This window comes from Labeo rohita, chromosome 23 (genome assembly GCF_022985175.1).
Source record: "Labeo rohita strain BAU-BD-2019 chromosome 23, IGBB_LRoh.1.0, whole genome shotgun sequence".
NCBI classification, from domain to species: Eukaryota; Metazoa; Chordata; class Actinopteri; order Cypriniformes; family Cyprinidae; genus Labeo; species Labeo rohita.
The window spans coordinates 8958700-8972319 of NC_066891.1; positions in this window are offsets into that span (position 1 = coordinate 8958700).

Sequence of the window (13620 nt, forward strand, 5' to 3'; positions counted from 1 at the left end):
AATGATGTAACAAACAATGGAGCTCCTGAAAGCTTTTATTTGGGAGGGATGAATCCCTGTCAGCTGTGACAGTATGGAGGAGTGAATCTGTCATTCACCTCAATGACAGCGTTCCCCAGACAGCCGCTTTCATCCGTGACGGCATCGCGGCGCCAGCTTCCTTCAGGTCTGCTGCGCGAAACAAGTAAACAGAGCGCAATGCCGGGCCATAGGGAGTGATCTAGAAAACCGGGGTCTGTGTTTACCCGTTGCGTTCCACAGAAGAATCCGAGTCCTGCAGTTTTGGGATCAGCAAATGACGGACTATCCTTCCAAGCCACTAAATGTGGAAATTTTGGTGGAACCGCAAGAGTCTGTGCGTGAGGAACAGATCCAAGGAGCCTGAATCATCGGCCCCCCCACTGGCCGTACAGGAAGTGGCATGATAAAAATAATGAGTCTGGAAGCTGCTAGCAGGGATAATTACGCGGCAAAGAAAGGGAGATGACAATGCAGCTCGCCGCATTAAAGCCGCGATAAGAGGACGGCCTAATCCACAGGACTATGGAGGGATTAAGGTTGTGAGCTCCTCGTCTGGTCTCGAGATGAGAAGGTTAACCGGCCTGTCCTTTCCACAGTTCTCTCTCTTCTCTGTCTCAGTGTTCTCCAGCTCTGTAATTCCATTAGAAGGAGGGCAATCTCTTTATCCCGGGGAGCAATGGAGACGGGGAATGCCGCTCGGCTTCCGAAGAGTATCCACGGACGTCGCTTTCGCTGAGTAATGTGATGAAAGAGGTGATAAACCACATTTGAGCGGCTGATCAATTTCTCCCAGCGCAGCCTGGCTAATGCATGACAGCATGGCTGTCCATGTATATAAATTAGATATTCATTCAATTAACTGCATATTCGAGAAGACAGAAAATCTGATTCCAGTACACAACAGTTGGATGCTTGAAATCTCAAACTTTAGACGTCAGGTTTTTCAGAATATTGGCGTACTTGGAAACATTGCAGATGTTCATTTGTCAACAAATAAATCTCCCAGCAAACCAATTACAGTGGATAAATGATGCTGTGCAACGCCAGCATTAGTTTTGTCTCTGCAGACATTTTTTGTACATGTAAATGACTACACGCACTAAATCAACAGTTGGTAATGAAAATGGCTTAGAAAAGTATTTAAATATATCTAATGCAATGACATTAATACATGAAGTGCCTGATATACACTGCTGCTTAAAAGTTGTTAATTTTTTTCAGAGAAGTCTCTTCAAGATTGCATTTATTTGATTAAAAATACAGAAAAAACCCTGTAACATTGTGAAATATCATTGCCATTTTATTTACGTAATTTATTCCTGTGATGCAAAGTTGAGTTTTTAGCATCATTACTCCAGTCTTCATTGTCACATGATCCTTCAGAAATCATTTCTAATATGCTGATTGATTATCAATTTTGGAAACCGTAGTGCTGCTTAATATTTCTTTTGGAACCTGTGATGCTTTTTTCAGGATTCTTTGATGAATAAAATATAAAGAACAGCGTTTATTCAAAATAGAAATCTTTTGTAACAATATACACTACTGTTTCAAAGTTTGGGGTCAGTATTGTTTTTTTCTTTCTTTTTTGAAAGAAATTAAAACTTTTGTTCAGCAAGAATATGGAAAAGTGATTAAAGGGGTCATCGGATGGCCATTTTCCACAAGTTGATATGATTCTTTAGGGTCTTAATGAAAAGTCTAAAATATACTTTGGTTAAAAATTCTCAGTGGTTGTGTAAAACAACACCTTTTTTACCTTGCCAAAATCAGCTCTGCAAAAATCATCTCATTCTGGTTGGAGGCTGCTTTAAATGCAAATGAGCTCTCCTCCCCCGCCCCTCTCTTCTCTCTGTGATGTGACAAGCCTGTTTACTTTAGGTGCGTTTAGCCGCTAAACTTGCTAACTAGCACATTATTAGGAAAGACGATCGCAAAGATTCATAAAAAAAACCCTTATACTCACTTCTGCTGTAAGTGAAGCTGGATCATGAATGATTCCTGCGAACATAGACGGATATATGTAGATCGGGAGGCGCATTCCCTTCACAAACAAATGTATTCTACTGCATCTTCAGCAGCTCAGATGTCGGGAGTAAATGATGACCAATTATGGTTTTGAGGAAAACATTTTAGGATTTTTCTTCATATAATGGACTTGATTGGTGCCCCGATTTTAAACTTCCAAAATGTAGTTTAAATGCAGCTTCAAAGGGCTCTAAACAATCCCAGCCGAGGAAAAAGGGTTTTATCTAGCGAAACGATTGGTCATTTTTTTGAAAAATAAAAATTTGTTTACTTTTTAAGCACAAAAGCTCGTATAGCACATCCAAGATGAAGATGAGTTTTTTTCTTCATCAGACCATATTTAGAGAAATCTGAAGACAGAAAGACATGAACATCTTGGATGACAAGGGGGTTAATTATTTGTGAATTGTTGTTCTGGAAGTGGAGTTCTCCTTTAATGAAAAGAAATATTATGACTTTGAATAAAATATTAAGTATTAAGCAGCACAACTGTTTTCAACACCGATAATAAATCAGCATATTAGACTGATTTCTGAAGGATCATGTGACAATGAAATTCACCATTGTATCTCAGAAATAAATCATATTTTAAAGTATATTAAGACAGAAAACTTATTTTAAACTGCAATAATATTTCATAATATTATAATTTTTTCTGTATTTTTGATCAATTAAATGCAACTTTGATGAGAATAAGAAAATTCTTTAAAAAACATTACAAATCTTATTGATCTCAAACTTTTGCAGCAGTGTATATAAGTTTGGGTTCTTTTTCATGTTTTGAAAGAAGTCTCTCATTCTCACCAAGGCTATTTTATCAAAATTATTATTAAAAAAAAAAGTAATATTATGAATTACTACTTCAATTTATATTCATTTCTATTTTAATATATTTAAAAATATAATTTATTCCTGTGATGCAAAGCTAAATATTCAGCATTATTACTCCAGTCTTTAGTGTCACATGATCCTTCAGAAATCATTCTAATGTGCTGATTTATTATCAATGTTGCTAACTGTTGTGCTGCTTAATATTCTTTTTGGAACCTGTGATGCTTTTTTGAGGATTCTTTGATTAATAAAACATTGAACAGAATTGATTTAAAATAGGAATTTTTGTAACAATATATACTACTGTTCAAAGTTTGGGGTTAGTAATTTTTGAAAGAAATTGCTATTTTTATTCAGTTACCAAATGTTAAACTGATAAAAAGTTAGCAAAAGACTTTGGAAAGATTTCTATTCTGAATAAACGCTGTTCTTTTAAATTTTTTGTATTCATCAAAGAATCTTGAAGTATCACAGGTTCCAAAAAAAATTTCCAACACTAATAATAAATCATCATATTAGAATGATTTCTCAAGGATCATGTGACACTGTAATGGCTCATGAAAATTCACCTTTGCATCACAGAAATAAATTATATGTTAAAGTATATTAAGATAGAAAACTATTATTTCATAATATGACTTTTTCTGTATTTTTGACCAAATAAATGCAACTTTGCATTAATGTCAAAAATAGTTGTGCTGCTTAATATTGCTGAAAACGATGAATAGAAAGTTAAAAAATAATTTATTTGAAATTCACATTTTATAAATGTCTTTTTTGATCAATTCCTTTCAAATAATACATATCTTACTGAACCCAATAATGTATTCAGATGTCATGTTGTGCATGTTATCTGTTAAAACTGTTTACAGCTGTTGTCCTACATGGCTCATCCAATTTTCTTCCCAAATCACTTCTGAAATCTGAGACATATCTGAGCACATCTTGTTTCAATGTTTAGACATAGACAAGCAAACTCAACAACCTCTCCCTTCCACTTGAAACACATTCAAAATTGAAATCTATCACACATGGACACAATCCCTTGCCTCCTATGAGCGAAACAGCCCTTCATATGATCCTCAGCACAATGTTTTCCATTAGCTAATTTAATAAGGTCCCTTTAGAGTGTAAAGTACTCTCAACGAAACGCACGCTTCCTGGCACTGCTAAAAAGTGTTTTAATAGTCAGACTGATATTATTGGAAATATTAGGCATTCATAATCAGACGTTTCTCACTGTTAATGTTTCCGTAAACAAGGTATATTTTGGATAAACAAGAACTTTTGATAATTAAAGGCACAAAAAGTTTTTTTAAAAAGTAAAAAGTTAAAAGAATAGTTTACCCAAAAATGAAAATGTACTCACCCTCAGACCATCCCAGATTTAGATGAGTTTGTTGAGAAATTTAGCATTACATCACTTGCTCACCAATGGATCCCCTGCAGTGAATGGGTGCCATCAGAATGAGAGTCCAAACAGCTGATAAAACACCACAGTAACTTCAGTCCATCAATTAATGTCTTGTGAAACAACTTTGGATCATTGCTTCAGTCAAAATACGAGTCCTTTATCCATAATTTGCAATGAAAAAGCTGTCTTATCTGAATCAGAATAGAAATATGCATAGATGAAGCACCACTTAACAACAAAAACAGTCCTAAACAGTAGATTTTGATGTGAGAGGACAACAGGGGATGGACTTTTTCACTGGAGAAAGTGATATTATGGATTATAGACTATTTTAGAAGTGACGGTTTAAAACGCCGTAATATTGGATTTGTTTCTTAAAAACACACACCTTTTCACTTCACAAGATGTTAACTGATGGACTAGAGTCGTGTGAATTACTTGTGGATTATTGTGATGTATTTATCAGCTGTTTGGACTCTCATTCTGACGGCACCCATTCACTTGAGCAATTGATTTATCTGTTTTGATGAAGAAACAAATCTTGGATGGCCTGTGGGTGACTCAGCTTAGAAAATTGTTCTTTTTGGGTGAACTTTTTTTTAAAAGAACAGTCAAGGAAAAAGGAAAATGTAACATTTATGTTTCAGATAGGAAGCACCATAAAAGTACTATACACGTTTAAGCAGAAGAGCAAAAGTCATTCGGGTTTGTAATTATATGGTATGAGTAAATGATGTTGACAGGAGTCTTCATTTTGGGTGCAATATTCTTTTAGGGTCTCAAACGTATAAGATTGAGGTGCTTTATCATGGGGAGGCTTCATGGTTTGGATGACAGCCTTTTAATTTGCTCCGCCTGTAATCATAACTGGCTTGAGTTTATCGTAAAGTAATGACCTACACGATGGCCTTGATAGATAATGTGATTCATTCATTCTCTGTTTCCCTCCTCTACTACGGATTAACACAGAGAACAGGCTCAGAGGAGATGAGAGTATGATGAATAGATGAGATGAGAAAGACAGAATTTGATGGGCTTCTCAGTCCACCGAGAGTAGGTGTGACTAGGCATTCGCGCAGCCCGGACTCAGGCAGTAGGCCTGACACACATACACGCACACACACTCATAAATGACAGAGGTACTTCACATGAGAGCCTACTGCTGGTGAAGTACCAGGTGAAGCATGTGTAACTGAGCTGTTCGCCAGCACAGAGAAACAGACTGAAAAAAGAAATCAAGAGAAAGGACGGAGGATATGAAATATCATGGACTGAACAAATCGGCAGATGAGAATATGAGTAAACTACTGTGAGGCAGAATCCTTTTTTCTAAACATTAGACCACCTTCCTTTTTCATCTAGTCTGCTTATATAACTGGCCTGGTAAATCCATCTTAAGATGCTAGCTGGTTTCTAGCTGGTTTAAGAGGACGGTTTTACATTGCAAATGAATATTATTATGTATTCATTTCCGTAAGTATGCATCAAATTGATCAAAGGTGACAGTAAATACATTTACAGTGTTACAAAAAAAATTCAAATACTGTTCTTTTGAAATTTTCTCTTTATCAAATAATCCTGATGGTTTTTACAAATATATTAAGCAGCACAGCTTTTTCAGCATTGATAATAATGAGAAATGTTTATTACCATGATTTGTTTGCACTTGTTGTTTTTTAAAGTGTCTTCTGCTCACCAAGCCTGCATTTATTTTATTCAAAATACAGCCAAAACATTAAACTTCTGAATATTTTTACTATTTAAAAGAACTGTTTTCTATTCATATATATTTTAAAATGCAATTTATTTCTGTGATTTCAAAGCTTAATTTAAATTATTTAATTTTAATTTAATTAACTCCAGTCACATGATCCTTCAGAAATTTATTCTAACATTCTGATTTGCTGCTCAAAAACATTTACTGTTATTATTATGTTGAAAACACAAGATTTTCTGAAATAGAAATCTTTTGTAACATTATAAATTACTTTATCATTGCTATTGATCATTTTTTAAATAAAATACTTAAAAAATAAAAATAATTCAATTTAAAAAAAACTTGACAAAAGCTTTTTATTTCAGATAAATACTGATCTTTGGATCATTCTATTCATCAAAGAATCCTGAGAAAATGTACTCAACTGTTTTAAATATTGATAAAAATAAAAATAAATAAAAATGTTTCTTGAACAGCAAATCAGCACATCTGAAAGCTGTGTAAATAAGCATTCCATTGATGTACAGTTTGTTATGATAGGACAATATTTGGCCGAGATACAACTATTTGAAAATCTGCAATCTGAGGGTGCAAATAAATCAACATATTGATAAAATCGCCTTTAAAATTGTCCAAATGAAGTTCTAGCAATGCATACTTACTATTTACTTAATATACTAATGATTTTTGGCATAATAGAAAAATTGATCATTTTGACCTCTACAATGTATTTTTGGCTATTGCTACAAATATCCCTGTGCTACTTATGTCTGGTTTTGTGGTCCAGGGTCACATATTAGAATAATTTCTGAAGGATTATGTGTCACTGAAGACTGGAGTAATGATCACAGGAATAAATTACATTTTTAAATATATTCAAATAGAAAGCAGTTGTTTTAAATAGTAAAATAAAAAAATAAAATAAAATAAAATAAAATAAAAAAACATTAAAAATCTTACTGTTCAAAAACTTTTGACTGGTAGTGTACGGCTGCTGAAAATTCAGCTTTGCCATCATCATTTTCCAAAAAAAATCACTGGTTTACTGTATTTTACATCAAATAAATGTGGCACATAAGGGACCTCTTTAAAAAAAAAAAAAAAAATCATTTCAAAACAGACATTTATTGAAAATTAACTGAATTATTGCATAAATTACAGAAGGAAAAAAGTCATCTACATGATATCTGTGGTTTACAAACATTACATTATGTCTGTGTGTGCAAGTACCTGAAATCAAATTTCCGAGTTATGAGAAGTAGTTAACCAATCAAACAGCAGCTGTCTGGAAACTGATCTGGCCTTACACATCTCTTCACTGACCTGCTCACAGCAACAAGCGACCTGTCAGAACATTGCTAATCATTATGCTCCATTTAACCAGAATATTTGGCCCTGAACTAACAGTCCACAGTCATTTGATTGTAGGCACAATGTCATTAAGAAATGCACAGGAAATGGAAGTCACTGAGCCATTCATATCGACTCAATAGGTCACATGTTGTCAGAAGAGAAGTGTTTCAGTCTCTTGTGAAATGGCAATGTCTAGTTCGTTATAAATTCAAAACATAAGACAATGAGGTCAGACATGTGACCTGTGTGCGGTCTGACACATGAGTTGTGGTACTAATATTTAAGTTTGAGTCTGGCTTGAAACATATTCTGTTCTGTGTCTCTCATCTCATCATCCATCATCTCCCATCCTCTTGCTACTGTCATCTTTACTAAAAGTAGTATATTTCCCAATTAAATTGCTACTGAATTAAATGGTTATTGAATCATGAATCTTGAAAATGAAAATGAGAAAAAAATCAGCACGCTTGTAATATTAGGATATGCTTCTAGAGCACCAAATCAGCATATCAGAATGATTTCTGTGGAGTGATGATGCTGAAAATTCAGCTTTGCATCACAGGAATAAATTGCATTCTAAAATATATTCAAATAGAAAATTTAATTTTGAATTGTAATATTGTAAAAGCCATGCTGCTTTATGCTTTAGTCTTATATGAATTTAGAAGGCAGCATGATCTTTCCATGTACCTTCTGGCATAGCTTTCGCATCAGGAGCATTTCTTGGATGCTGTCTAGGTAGGCAGCTCTTAGGTTTCAGAAAACGTATGAGTATCTTCCAAAAGCTCTGATTATCTACCCTAGGGAAGCTATTTATTGACTAGAGTGTTCAAAGATATCAAACGAGGACTGCCACAGGTTCAACATTTCCGTGCATTCATTACTCAAGCGATCTTTTGAAGGCCTTTCGATGTAAACTACATCTGTGGAACAGCATGTTGATGCTGGTTGTCTAGATATCTAGCCTCAAGGCCTTTAGAAAAACCCTACAGGCGATTTTCTGTCTCTGCACAGCAAGACGGCTCTGACAGATGTTTTCATTCATGTGAAGAGTTACCAGGAGGTGCCGGGTCATTTTCCAGCGACTCCGAGTGTTTGAAATGAGCTCTACCAGTGCACAGATACACAGCTTCAAGCTGTTATAATACCAGTGCAGGGAACACTGGATTTCTAGTTGTCCTGCAGTGAGATTCCAGACATATCCAGCCTCACATGTAAAAATGTACTCCTGAGTCTGTGTTGATCGGAACAAGCCAAGCTGTGCTAATATCTCTCCCTGAGTTTAACAAGTGCAAGTTTATTCAACTTCGATCTACCAGAATGCAAAAACAAATTTGTCATTGACAAAAGATAATAACAGTAATAAAAAAAAAATCAAATAACATCTAAGAACAAGCTTCCAACATGTCTAATTACTAAAGTTTTGATGGTTTCTACACCGTTTTGACAGTTTTATTAACTGTGTCTGTTTCCTCTCAGTCTTCGTGGAAAAAAACATTTTTCTTCTGTGAACCATACAGTACGCTTCAGCAATTCTTCTGTTATTAAAGATAGATATGTAAATAGGTAAATAGGTAAATATATAGATAGATAGATAGATAGATAGATAGATAGATAGATAGATAGATAGATAGATAGATAGATAATAAATCAAATTATTTTTTTACATAAATACAAATATAAAATGTATACATTTTTATACTTAAAAAAATGAAAAAGATTTTTATATAAAAAATTAAAATGAAGATGATTGACAGATAGATAGATGATAGATAGATAGATAGATAGATGATAGATAGATAGATAGATAGATAGATAGATAGATAGATAGATAGATAGATAGATAGATAGATAGATAGATAGATAGATAGATAGATAGACATATAGATAGATAGATAAAATTTAAATACAATTATTCTAAAATAAATATAAAATATTAAAAAATTATATAATTAACAGTATTTATTTTAAATATACTGGATGATAATAAATTAAAAAAAGATTCAAATCTTACATTTAAATATAAAATATATACATTTTTGTATTTTTATATTAAAAAATAAAAAACTAGATATAGATAGATAGATAGATAGATAGATAGATAGATAGATAGATAGATAGATAGATAGATAGATAGATAGATAATATTTAAATACAACATATAATTATAGTATAAAATATATAAAAAAAATGATTATATAAAATATATTATAAAATATATAAAATTACATTTAAATATATCAGTATTTATTTTAAATCTATTGAATGATAATAAATAAAAGATTAAATTCTTACATTTAAATATAAAATATATACATTTTTATATTTTTATATTAAAAAGATAGATGGATAGATAGATGTAGATGACAGGTAGATAAGATGATAGATAGATAGATAGATAGATAGATAGATAGATAGATAGATAGATAGATAGATAGATAGATAGATAGATAGATAGATAGATAGATTATTCTATAAAATATTTTAGATAGATATTAAATAAAACTTTATTTAATATCTGTTTAAATAAACTATCTACAATTTTATATAAAATTCTATACATCAAATATACATAAATATAATTGTAATATAAATTCCCTCACATCCCCAACATTACCCGTGAGTCACATCATGGCCAAAGCTGCTGGAAATCATCCTAGGTTTGAGGTGGGCATGGAAGCATCCATTAGGTAATATCCCTGGACTGGACATTTGGCCACCACCTGACAACAGGCTTATATATTTGATGTGGTCTGGCTGTGACAGCCGCATTGTTTATGCGGTGGGGTTTGTGCCTGACCAAACCAACTAAGGTGGCTTTGTGGGTTGGTATTGAGCTGTAGCCCATCTGTCAGACCATTTTGTGAAGCACTTGCAAGTGCTTTGGCAGAGGTTTGGTAATGGTCTAGCTGGCATCTCTCCCACTCTTTTCATTAAGGATAAGATGTTTGTTTTGTCCAGTTTGATTACAAACTGAGCTCCCAAATCCAACTGCTTGTTTTGCTCGTGAAATAAGGCCTGACAAAATGAAAACATGCTGCGTGATGGAAATTCAATCTTTTTTTTCCCAGTTATCAAGGATTATGCATTTGATTCAGAGAAACGCAAACTGATAACACAACTGTTGTAAAACCAGAGGTGATTTCTGGGGGTTTCAAACTGCAATCTGACCACCTCTCTAAATCACAAAAATTGAATTCTAGATTAAACTAACTACACAGGAGCAAAAAAAGAAACTATCAGAGAGACCCACCAGGTTGCATTTACTTCCTGCCATCCAAGGTCTTCCATTAAGCCTTCACGGTTTTCCTTAAAATTAGTGAAGTAAGGTGGGTGTGGATGGCGCAGGAAGGGAGGCCCAGTTTAAACGGGACACAGTCGAGAAGAATGGGCTCTGTCAGCCCACAGCATGCTTTAATTAGGGCCTATTGTCGGCCGTGTTCCCCCCGGTGAGGAGACTCTGGAACGAAACAAGCAGAAAATGGGTTCAGGCAGTTGAAAGAGGCTGAGTAAAAGAGGAGCTGACTGCTCGGTGCTCAAACGCATCTTTTCAACGCGCAAGGTCTAAGTACACATTTCAGGCAGAATCAAGCACCTACCTGAGATTTCATGGGTTGTTTCCGTCAGGTTGAATCGTGCGCGGGGTATAAGCGTTTGACGTGCGGCCAGAGTTTGCGAGTGCATCGAAGATAGTCTGTAGAGCACTTCAATGCAGGCTGCCATTAGAAACAAGTGCATCCGTTGGGACAAGACAGTCAGCATAAGAATGAAAGATTGCAGTAAATCCTCAAGAGAACTTCTGGTATATATTCCGTCTTTTCTCGGAAGAAAAGAAAATATTGATTCCTCACAAGCTGTGATTATAAATATACCAAATCAGGCATGAAACATGAAAAAATAACCCTCAAAGTGTTGAACTAGAATAAGGAAGAAAATCTGGAGGGAGTATTGATCATTTCCCTGTCACGATGAAAGATAAATACGTTGTATAATTAAAGATTACTGAGAGATTTCTCAGTATTGCACGGCGCTGCCAATCATAGCGCCGCTTTCGGATTCCAAGCGAATGCATTTTGTCGCTGAGGTAAACATTAGAAGTGTATGGAAAGGTGGTAAAGAAGGGGTGTGGGGGGGCAGGTATTCATTAAATCCACTTCCTGAGATGTCTGAGGAGAAGTGCGACAGCCTGTGGTCGTTTGAGAGGCGCTCTCGTGCTGAATAGCACGAGCCTGTATGACAGCACGCTCTGTAATTGGGTATGACACGGGATCAATGCGGACACGTCAGGATGCAAAGATGTCATTTTCTAACCTGATGCCTTCAAGCTCGTCTCCGCTGTTACTCAGGTGCCAGTTGCTGTGGAAACCCAGTTCTTCTTCTCTCTCGTTTTTTATATATTTATTAAGATGCAGCAGAGAGCACTGGAGCTTTCTCCCTCACAGCAGCGGCGGATTTCCTATTAAAAGATACAAGACGTGCAGTCACGCTAATTGAAACCTGCCTGTCAAACATCCTATTACATCGGGTGCCATAGGATGTCAACGTGGGACTGAATTCATTGCTTTTATGAAGTTCAGACTTAAAGTTTTTAAGTTTAGTTCTTTATGGGGAAACTATCTACTGTAGCTGTACAAACTAGCAAATATATCAGTCAATGTATATTGATTTTATTCATGGCTTTGCATCAAATGATTCTCTGCATATTGGTTATGGCAAATTTGTATATGGTCATGTCAAACAGTCTCGTTTTGATATTCTAGCAATATTTTAGTAAATTAATAATGTATCTGGCTTCAGGTGTCATTTGCTTCAGGCTACAGTCAAACAAAAAATTATTCAGACTCCAGACATATATATATATATATATATATATATATATATATTAAGGATTCACTGAATGTTCAGCTACAGAAAATTGCAATAAATAAATAAATAAAACGTGAAAAGACCGAATAAATTATACCGAACAATGACGTGACGTGATCAAATGTTATAACAATTCAATGAGAAAAGTGCAATTAGCAACATAGAGAAGATCCTGGTATGAAAAACCAACTTTTCACAATCCAACAAATTCCAGATAGAATAAAAACCCTTCATTTTTTTAAATTCATATATTCAGCTTCTATCAGAAATATCACATTACAGATAAAATTGGTCATTATCATAATCCTGTTCATAACCCACAACTGTTCGGCTGACAGTGCACTAGGCTTTTCTAAATGATTACAACCACAATGTATGAGCATTGACTCACCTCAGCTCTTACCCAAGAGTCTACAGCACATGGTTGACAATCCTCTGCACTCGAGCTCTGAAGAACCTTCAATGGTCACAGCAGTTAATAATCAATTCTGCTGCCATTAAAAGACCATGTGGAAGTTTAGCAGAGCAAATAAAGCCACTGTAGCATGGTGATGAAGGCAATAAGAGGGGCATTAGGAGCAAAAGCCTACTTAACAGGCCCATCTGACAGGCCTGCTCTGATATCATTGGAACAGGCAGGCACTGAAACTACCAACCTGTGACTTATTGCTCGGGGGAACTAAAATGAGGCTCTTAGAGATGTAATCCAAACATATGAGTATCTGAAATGCTAAGTTAATTTAGAACAAGAGCTGCAGTTGTCAGCAATGCTTTATGGGGCACTAGTCAATGTGCCGACAACAGTTAATGCCTTTATGGTGAAATAACAGCAACTGAACTTGATATATAACAGGAAAACACCATCCAAACAATCAACGCCACATATCAAGTATTGCTCGAGGGCAGTATTTACACAACAATGTCTGAAAAGTAAAAAAAAATAGGCTCTAATGTTATAAACTGGACAAAACCTACTGTCCTTTCTTGATTGTTGATTGTCATAATAAGCAAAAAAGGTTCTCAGAACATCATCACATCAGAACTGCTCCTGAAATTATACATGGGAGGTTTAGCGCAGGTTTTATTCTGGATTACATCCTTACGGAAAACTTATACACTCTAAAAAAAAGGCTGGGTTCAGCTTGTTGGGTCATTTTATTTGGGTCGTTTTTAATATTTTATACCCAGGTGCTTATTTCCTCATTATGCTTGTGACTACCGTAGAGAGGTATTCACACTTCTATTTGTCACTGCAATAATTAAAAAAAACATAAAAAATGTTTTTAGCTTTTTATATCACTAATTACTTTTTTTAGAGCTTTTATCTTTTTTGTTTTAAGCTCTCAAACACTGCTTACACTACCTGAATAAAATTCTATTTTGTATTTTT